Below are 10,397 nucleotides of genomic sequence, written 5' to 3' on the forward strand. Positions count from 1 at the left end.
CTATATTTGTGCTAGAGCTTTGGTTTTGAAAACAAGAAACAATTTTGTCAACGGTAGTAATAAAGCATATGTGTTATGTAAATTATATCTTACAAGTTGCAAGCCTCATGCATAGTATACTAATAGTGCCTGCACCTTGTCCTAATTAGCTTGGATTACCTGGATTATCATTGCAATGCATATGTTTTAACCAAGTGTCACAAAGGGGTACCTCTATGCCGCCTGTACAAAGGTCTAAGGAGAAAGCTCGCATTGGATTTCTCGCTATTGATTATTCTCAACTTAGACATCCATACCGGGACAACATAGACAACATATAATGGACTCCTCTTTAATGCATAAGCATGTAGCAACAATTAATTTTCTCATGTGAGATTGAGGATATATGTCCAAAACTGAAACTTCCACCATGATTCATGGCTTTAGTTAGCGGCCCAATGTTCTTCTCTAACATTATGCATGCTCTAACCATTAAATAAGTGGTAAATCGCCCTTACTTCAGACAAGATGGACATGCATAGCAACTCACATGATATTCAACAAAGAGTAGTTGATGGCGTCCCCAGGAACATGGTTATCGCACAACAAGCAACTTAATAAGAGATAAAGTGCATAAGTACATATTCAATACCACAATAGTTTTTAGGCTATTTGTCCCATGAGCTATGTATTGTAAAGGTAAAGGATAGAAATTTTAAAGGTAGCACTCAAGCAATTTACTTTGGAATGGCGGAGAAATACCATGTAGTAGGTAGGTATGGTGGACACAAATGGCATAGTGGTTGGCTCAAGGATTTTGGATGCATGAGAAGTATTCCCTCTCGATACAAGGTTTAGGCTAGCAAGTTTATTTGAAACAAACACAAGGATGAACCGGTGCAGCAAAACTCACATAAAAGACATATTATAAACATTATAAGACTCTACACCGTCTTCCTTGTTGTTCAAACTCAATACTAGAAATTATCTAGACCTTAGAGAGACCAATTATGCAAACCAAATTTTAGCAAGCTCTATGTATTTCTTCATTAATAGGTGCAAAGTATATGATGCAAGAGCTTAAACATGAGCACAACAATTGCCAAGTATCACATTATCCAAGACATTTTAGCAATTACTACATGTAGCATTTCCTGATTCCAACCATATAACAATTTAACGAAGAAGATTCAACCTTCGCCATGAATACTATGAGTAAAGCCTAAGGACATATTTGTCCATATGCAACAGCGGAGCGTGTCTCTCTCCCACACAAAGAACGCTAGGATCCATTTTATTCAAACAAAAACAAAAAATAAAAACAAACCGACGCTCCAAGCAAAGTACATAAGATGTGATGGAATAAAAATATAGTTTCAGGGGAGGAACCTGATAATGTTGTCGATGAAGAAGGGGATGCCTTGGGCATCCCCAAGCTTAGACGCTTGAGTCTTCTTAAAATATGCAGGGGTGAACCACCGGGGCATCCACAAGCTTAGAGCTTTCACTCTCCTTGATCATATTGTATCATCTCCCTCTCTTGATCCTTGAAAACTTCCTCCACACCAAACTCAAAACAACTCATCAGAGGGTTAGTGCACAATCAAAATTTACATGTTCAGAGGTGACATAATCATTCTTAACACTTCTGGACATTGCACAAAGCTACTGAAAGTTAATGGAATAGAAAAATCCATCAAGCATAGCAAAACAGGCAATGCGAAATAAAAGGCAGAATCTGTCAAAACAGAATAGTTCGTAAAGATGAATTTTATTGAGGCACCAGACTTGCTCAAATGAAAATGCTCAAATTGAATGAAAGTTGCGTACATATCTGAGGATCACTCACGTAAATTGGCATAATTTTCTGAGTTACCTACAGAGAATTCTGCCCAAATTCGTGACAGCAAAGAAATCTATTTCTGCGCAGTAATCCAAATCTAGTATGAACCTTACTATCAACGACTTTACTTGGCACAACAATGCAAAAAACTAAGATAAGGAGAGGTTGCTACAGTAGTAACAACTTCCAAGACTCAAATATAAAATAAAGGTACTGTAGTAAAAACATGGGTTGTCTCCCATAAGCGCTTTTCTTTAACGCCTTTCAGCTAGGCGCAGAAAGTGTGTATCAAGTATTATCAAGAGACGAAGCATTGACATTCTTACAAGGGGCGTTGCTCTTGCCCTTCTTACTCTTATTCCTACTCTTGGGTCTAGGAATACATGACCACATCCAGGTGTAGAGGTAAAATTTAGAGTGCCTTTCCCAACATCTATGATTGCTCCCATGAGTTTCAGCAGGGATCTTCCAAGCGTGATTTGTCCTGTCCCTACACATTCAATAACGAGATAATCAGTGGATACCGTCCTTCCAAGAAAGGTTGTGAAAACACCTTCAGCTATACCCTTAGGAATTATAACAGAGTTATCAGTAAGAGTTATTTCTTCTCCCCCTTCAGTAAGTTCCCAAAGTGTCAAAGATTCATAAATACTTTTAGGCATAAGGCAAAACTCAGACATAATATCACAACGAGCATGAAAAGTTTCACCACCAATAACAACTTTAACGGTAGGCACCCACATTGAAGGTTCGAAGCTTAATGGAACATAATCATAGTATTCGCGAATTTGGTTATACACTTCTTTTAAACAGGATATATTTGTTTCGAGAGTGTTTAATCTATTATGCATGCTAGCATGAGATGGATCAAAATTATTATCGGAGCTAAATGATGTAATCAATTTTCTTATGGCATTAAAAGCTTGATCCCCATCACAATGAAGGAAATCTCCTCCCACTACAGCATCTAAGGCATATCTATAGCGAAGAATAAGCCCAAAATAAAAGTTACTAAGAAGCAAACTTAGGGTCATTTTAGGTTCAGTTTTACTATAAGAATCAAAAATTCTAGACCAAGCTTCTTTAAAATTCTCTTCACCACCTTGTTTAAAAGTGAAGATTGATTCCTCTGGTGATAGAGTGACAACTACGGGACTAGTCATGATACTAAAAGTAAAGTAAATGCAAGTAACTAATTTTTTTGTGTTTTTGATATAGAGTGCAAACAAGGCAGTAAAATAAAGTAAAACTAGCAACTAATTTTTTTGTGTTTTGATTTAGTGCAGCAAACAAAGTAGTAAATAAAATAAAGCAAGACAAAAACAAAGTAAAGAGATTGGGATGTGGAGACTCCCCTTGCAGCGTGTCTTGATCTCCCCGGCAACGGCGCCAGAAATTTACTTGCTGGCGTGGAGTTGACGTGGGAGTTAGAAATCTCTGTGGTGTAATTTTCCTTCACGTCCCCGGCAACGGCGCTAGAAATTTAGCTTGACACGCGTACAGCACGCGACCGTTGGGAACCCCAAGTGGAAGGTGTGATGCGTACAGCAGTAAGTTTCCCTCAGTTAGAAACCAAGGTTTATCGAACCAGTAGGAGTCAAGAAGCACGTTGAAGGTTGATGGCGGCGAGATGTAGTGCGGCGCAACACCAGGGATTCCGGCGCCAACGTGGAACCTGCACAACACAACCAAAGTACTTTGCCCCAACGAAACAGCGAGGTTGTCAATCTCACCGGCTTGCTGTAACAAAGGATTAGATGTATAGTGTGGATGATGATTGTTTGCAGAAAACAGTAGAACAAGTATTGCAGTAGATTGTATTCGATGTAAAAGAATGGACCGGGGTCCACAGTTCACTAGTGGTGTCTCTCCCATAAGATAAATAGCATGTTGGGTGAACAAATTACAGTTGGGAAATTGACAAATAGAGAGGGCATGACCATGCATATACATGATATGATGAGTATAGTGAGATTTAATTGGGCATTACGACAAAGTACATAGACCGCTATCCAGCATGCATCTATGCCTAAAAAGTCCACCTTCAGGTTATCATCGGAACCCCTTCCAGTATTAAGTTGCAAACAACAGACAATTACATTAAGTATGGTGCGTAATGTAATCAATAACTACATCCTCGGACATAGCATCAATGTTTTATACCTAGTGGCAACAGCACATCCACAACCTTAGGGGTTTCTGTCACTCCCCCAGATTAATAGAGGCATGAACCCACTATCGAGCATAAATACTCCCTCTTGGAGTTACAAGCATCAACTTGGCCAAAGCCTCTACTAGTAACGGAGAGCATGCAAGATCATAAACAACACATAGATAGATTGATAATCAACATAACATAGTATTCACTATTCATCGGATCCCGACAAACACAACATATAGCATTACAGATAGATGATCTTGATCATGTTAGGCAGCTCACAAGACCCGACAATGAAGCACAATGAGGAGAAGACAACCATCTAGCTACTGCTATGGACCCATAGTCCAGGGGTGAACTACTCACTCATCACTCCGGAGGCGACCATGGCGGTGAAGAGTCCTCCGGGAGATGATTCCCCTCTCCGGCAGGGTGCCGGAGGCGATCTCCTGAATCCCCCGAGATGGGATTGGCGGCGGCGGTGTCTCTGGAAGGTTTTCCGTATCGTGGCTCTCGGTACTGGAACTATTATCGACGAAGGCTTCTTATAGTCGGAGAGGTAGGTCAAGGGGCGACGCGAGGGGCCCACACACTAGGCCGGCGCGGCCAGGGCCTGGGCCGCGCCGCCCTAGCGTCTGGCCGCCTCGTGGCCCCACTTCGTATCATCCCCGGTCTTCTGGAAGCTTCGTGGAAAAATAAGATCCTGGGCGTTGATTTCGTCCAATTCCGAGAATATTTCCTTACTAGGATTTCTGAAACAAAAAACAGCAGAAAACAGCAACTGGCTCTTCGGCATCTCGTTAATAGGTTAGTGCCGAAAAATGCATAAATATGACATAAAGTATGCATAAAACATGTAGATATCATCAATAATGTGGCATGGAACATAAGAAATTATCGATACGTCGGAGACGTATCAATACACTCTGCAGAGGTGCGTTACTTTTCCCATAAGAGATTCCACCCCTTTTTCCATCCGCAGGGACTTGCCCCCATTCACACTTCCTTTGGTGTGAGGCCAGGTATGAAAATCCAAGCCCACACCGCCTTCTCCGCGACTGCAAACCCACCCTTTTGTCCAACCGTACACCCCCAGTAGACTTCTCCCGATAATACGGCTTTACTCACGGTGTACTCCGGACAATCCTTCATAGATCGTAGAGCTTATCATCACTAATGGATGGGGATTTAAAAGGATATCCCAACCTATTGCGGCGGTGCCTCCAAAACCCCACCGGCTCTACAGATCCGTTGGCGTGCAGAAGGGAAAAGATACGGCTGGCTTCCCCAGAGCCATTATAGATCTCATGGTCAACGCGGTTTGTACGGCGCTAGAATCACTGGACAGCATTGGTAATTAATCCTAGGGTGATATAACCCATGCAATGGAACCTCCACCATATCAACACATACCATGGTTCCATTGCCAGCCACATAGTCATATTCATAGTTGGAAAGTAACATTTCATTTGCGATGCAGGAATGATAAGTATATAGCTTTGCATTAAAGTAGTAGAAAATAATCAAGTTGACATGAGCAAGGGTGAACTTGCCTGTGGACTGCGAGATAGTGCAGTTCAATGCAGTTGATGGAACCTAGACCTCGGGTTCTGTAAGAAGCATCATTGTCCGGTAAGGACAATGTTATAAAATCCAAATAATGCAATCATGGATGTATTATTTTATGTTGAATCCCTTTACCTCGCTGAGTTATAGCAATTTAGGGTTGAGTTACGATTTATGTCTTTGACAGTAACTTGCAATAGATTTAAAAGTGTAAATCATTTTAATTCTCATAAAGTACAATAATTCAAAGTAAAACTATTTGACTTGGTGGTTTATCATTCATTCCAAAACTGAATTAAAATAATATAGTTGTCTCTATATATTTTTGGAATAAATAGGGAATAGAGTATTTTTCTTTGAGAAATACCTTTCTCAATAGAAATGACTTGGAATAGTAGAATTTCATTTTGAAATGTTTGAAAATAAGTATTTAAACTTATTTGAGATTTTTCCTTGAATTTTAAATACAAGGAAATAATGGTTTAAAATTCCAAGTTATTATTTAAATTCTTAAAATTCATAATTTTGAATTTGTTTCTTAAATTCTATTTCATATTTTATTCTGGTTAAGATTTATTTATCATTCATTAATCCAATTTTTAATAGATTTTTAGAGTTGTATTTTATTTACTAAAAATTGGTGAAATTCTGGTCTTTTTTCTAAAAAGTAAAAAGACAGAAATACCCCTGGCCCCTATTGGGCCAGCCCACTTAACTAAGGCCCAGGGACAGCCCACTAAGGCATGTCCCCTAATGGGTCGGTGGCGCCGAAGCGGCCCACCTCGCTCCTCACTCGTCTCTCACACTCGCTCGTTCCTAACCCTAACTCTCTCGCGTCTCCCGTGGCGATGGCGTCGCCGCCATGGCCGCCGCCACTCTCCGGCCATCTCCATGCTCCCCTGCTCTAGCCACTTACCAAATCGGGACCGCTGCGTGAAGATCTACCGATCTGTTCGCGTGGTTTCCCCCATCTCTTCCTCTCCTAGTGGATCGCCCCTCTCTGGATCTCGTGGAGAATCGCCTCTGGCGATTGACGATCTCCGGCGAGCTCTCGTCCTCGCCGACGACGTGTGCGCCTCCGAGACTGACCTGGCGCAGGTGCTGCTCGCAGTTCTTGTGCCGTCGTCTCTAGTGCTCTGCTGCTGTGGTGTGTTCGTGTTCGCCGGCGTAACGTCGGCGCGTACCCTGGCTTTGCAGCTGCTATGGCCGCGCGAGCACTGCCTCGCCATGCCCTAGCTTCTGCCACCAGGCGTGTGTAAGTTCTTCACCTCCTCCTTCTCTCCTTCATGTCTGTGCGCCTCCCTTGCTACTGTACTTCTTCCTCCTCATGTTCTGTGGCTCTCTGGTGATCCTGTGATCACCCAGAGCTCTGCCATGGCTGCTTAATCTGCCTATACTTTCATTTGCTGCAAGCCCATGGCCAAAGCACCTATTTCTGGTACTGGCCAGGGTTGCCTTGCTTGCTGTTCATGCTTTGCTTGCTTATCTTTTGCTCCTAGCCTGCTCTAATCTTGCTATGCTCTGCTGTGCTTGCTTAAGAGCTTGCTATGCCATGCTGTATTTGCTTATGGCTTGCTTGTGCTTACTGGCATGTCATACTTGCTTGTCTAGGTGTACTGTGGTGCATCAGTGACACTTGTGTGTGCCAGTGGTGTTTGTGAAATGCTTCTGTGCTTCCTGTGTAAGCTAATGATCCATTGGATCATCCATTGCTTGTTGGCTAGCTTATCTGTGTGGCTTGACTTGATTCAATTGATCCATTTGATCAATTAAATGTCAGTGATGGCTTACTGATTAATTCTGTGGCTAAGTGATTCATTTTCTTTGTTGATGCTGATGCTCAAGCATCACTATGCTGCTGCTTACTTGTGCTGTTGCTCATTCAAGCTTACTGGACTAGATCCAGTAGCTATTATGCAGTGATTAAACTGTGTTGCCTTATATTATGCTACTGTCAGTACTAAGCATGGATCTGTGATAAATTCATGCTTGTATTAATTAAGTTATGATGAACTGCTTATGCAGTAATGATTTAAATGACTTGTTTGCAAATGAATCTGCTATTCATGATTGTTTAGCAAGCAAATGAATCTGAATCCATTCTTGGATAATGATGTGCTATAGTTGGCTTTCTTTTATTTGGTGCTAAGTGTGATGTGACCTTAGTAGCCTTGCTACTGATTGGTTGCTCACCTATTTAATTGGATCTTGTGGCTACTCAACCTTTGCTTGCATATTTGGGGATCATACTAGATATGAATGCCAATATGCTTGCCCGATGAAATCTAGGGTTTACTGATGGTTACTAGCTTAGGGTTTACTGTGTAGTCTGTATTAGCTGCTATTCATTGCAACACATCTACTGGTGTTGTCTGTGCATATGATCTTGCTAGTGTGTGCAGTTGTGCATGATTACTAGCTTCAGTGTACAAGATCTGTATCTAGATGATTTCCATTTTTTAGTGGCTTTTAGACTGGCAGTAATCCTTGGTGAAAACCAAGTGATGATCTACCCACTTGAGCATCTGCTCAATCCCATGATTATGTCATGCATATATTATGGATCAGATCCATTGGATCTGTCCAGGAACTTGGTATACCTTGTTCCAGCTCCAAGTATGAGATGTTTTGTTGTTGCAGACTTGGGGTTTTGTGCACAACCCTTCACCTCCAGGTTCTGGTTGATCTTCTCAGGTCACCATGATTCCTGGTGGCTAAGTGGTTGTGTGTTGGTGCTGTTCTTGAGTATGAACTGGATGAACTTGTGTTGGCTCTAGCTTCACCCTTACCTGGTGAATTATCTTATCTGTCGACTGTCAAGGTTCTAGGGTTTGTGTTCTATTTATATGCTCCCTACTTCTACCCTGGTGATACGTCCAAAACGTATCTACTTTCCCGAACACTTTTGCTATTGTTTTGCCTCTAATTTGTGTATTTTGGATGCAACTAACACGGATTAACGCAGTTTTCAGCAGAACTGTTCTGGTGTCTCGTTTTTGTGCAGAAATCCAACTTTCAGGAAAATCCTCGGAATTTATGCAGAAGGCCCTATTTTCCCAGAATACTGACGGAGCCAGAAGGACAAGTCAGGTGGAGGCCCGAGGGCCCCACACCATAGGGCGGCGCGGCCCAGGGGGGCCCGCGCGGCCATGTGGTGTGGCCCCCTCGGCCGGCCTCCGACGCCCTCCTTCGGACTATATATTGCCTTCGACCTAAAAACGCACGGGGAGAAGTCGAAGTCGCCAGAAAGCCTCCAGAACGCCGCCACATCGCGAAACTCCGTCTCGGGAGCCAGAAGTCTCCGTTCTGGCACTCCGCCGGGACGGGGAATTGGAGGAGATCATCACCATCATCACCACCGATGCCTCTCCATCAACCAGCCATGCTTCCCCCATCCATGTGTGAGTAATTCCCCCGCTGTAGGCCGAAGGGGATGGTAGGGATTGGATGAGATTGGTCATGTAATAGCATAAGATTGTTAGGGCATAGTGCCTAGTGTCCGTAATTGGTACTTTGATGATATTGTTGCAACTTGTTATGCCTAATGCTTGTCACTAGGGCCCGAGTGCCATGATCTCAGATCTGAACATGTTATTGTTTCATCATGATATTCATTGTTTATGGTCTTACCTGCAAGTTGTATACACATGTCGCTGTCCGGAACCAATGGCCCCGAAGTGACAGAAACCGGGACAACCGGAGGGGATGGTAGTGATGTGAGGATCACATGTGTTCACGGAGTGTTAATGCTTTGCTCCGGTACTCTATTAAAAGGAGTACCTTAATATCCAGTAGATTCCCTTGAGGCCCGGCTGCCACCGGCTGGTAGGACAAAAGATGTTGTGCAAGTTTCTCATTGCGAGCACGTACGACTATAATTGGAACACATGCCTATAGATTGCTTTGTACTTAGACACCGTTTTATTATTATCTGCAAATGCCCTGCTATGATTGTTACATGAGTTTCTCTCATCCATGCAACGCCCGTCATCCGTCCCCGTGCCTACAGTATTTTAATCCTGCTGTTTACTATAATCACTACTGCTGTCTCTGTTACTCTGCTGCTGTTATTTCACTACTGCTACTGCTATAAAACTGTTACTACTGATAAACTCTTGCGAGCAAGTCTGTTTCCAGGTGCAGCTGAATTGACAACTCCGCTGTTAAGGCCTCCAAGTATTCTTTGTCTACCCTTGTGTCGAATCAATAAATTGGGATTTACTTCCCGCAAAGACTGTTGCGATCCCCTATACTTGTGGGTCATCAAGACTGTTTTCTGGCGCCGTTGCCGGGGAGCATAGCTTTATTTGGAAGTTCACTTGGATTGATATTGTTCGCTGCAAATTCTCCATCATGGGTAAAGCTCGCGATTCTAAAGTCGCCATATTACCCTCCACTACAAGAAAAGGTACAACTCTGAGTACCTCTGCTACACTTGATTCACCATCTGTGATAAGTCAACTTGTTTCACCGCCACAAGCTGGTACGTCTGCTGAATCTGAAAACTCTCATAATATTGATAATGTTTCTGTTGTGCTTGATGATAGTGGTTCGTTGGGATCCTTTCTAGATGCTACAATTGCTAGGTCTAGACAAATTGAAAATGCTGAAACTCCTAATGAAAATGCCACTACACCTGTTAGTTCACCTGAACTTGATTATTCTAGTGATGATCCTGATGAAGATTATGTGGAGCTTAATGATGATTTTATTAATAGATGCAATGCTACTGCTGATGCAAGTAAAATTAAAAAGTTTCTTACACAATACACTGTTAGACATAAGCTATCTCCTGATCCTAAATTTGCCACATCTCCTATATGCATTAAGGATAAGGATTATGATTTTTCT

Source organism: Lolium perenne, chromosome 4 (assembly GCF_019359855.2).
Source record: "Lolium perenne isolate Kyuss_39 chromosome 4, Kyuss_2.0, whole genome shotgun sequence".
Taxonomy (NCBI): domain Eukaryota; kingdom Viridiplantae; phylum Streptophyta; class Magnoliopsida; order Poales; family Poaceae; genus Lolium; species Lolium perenne.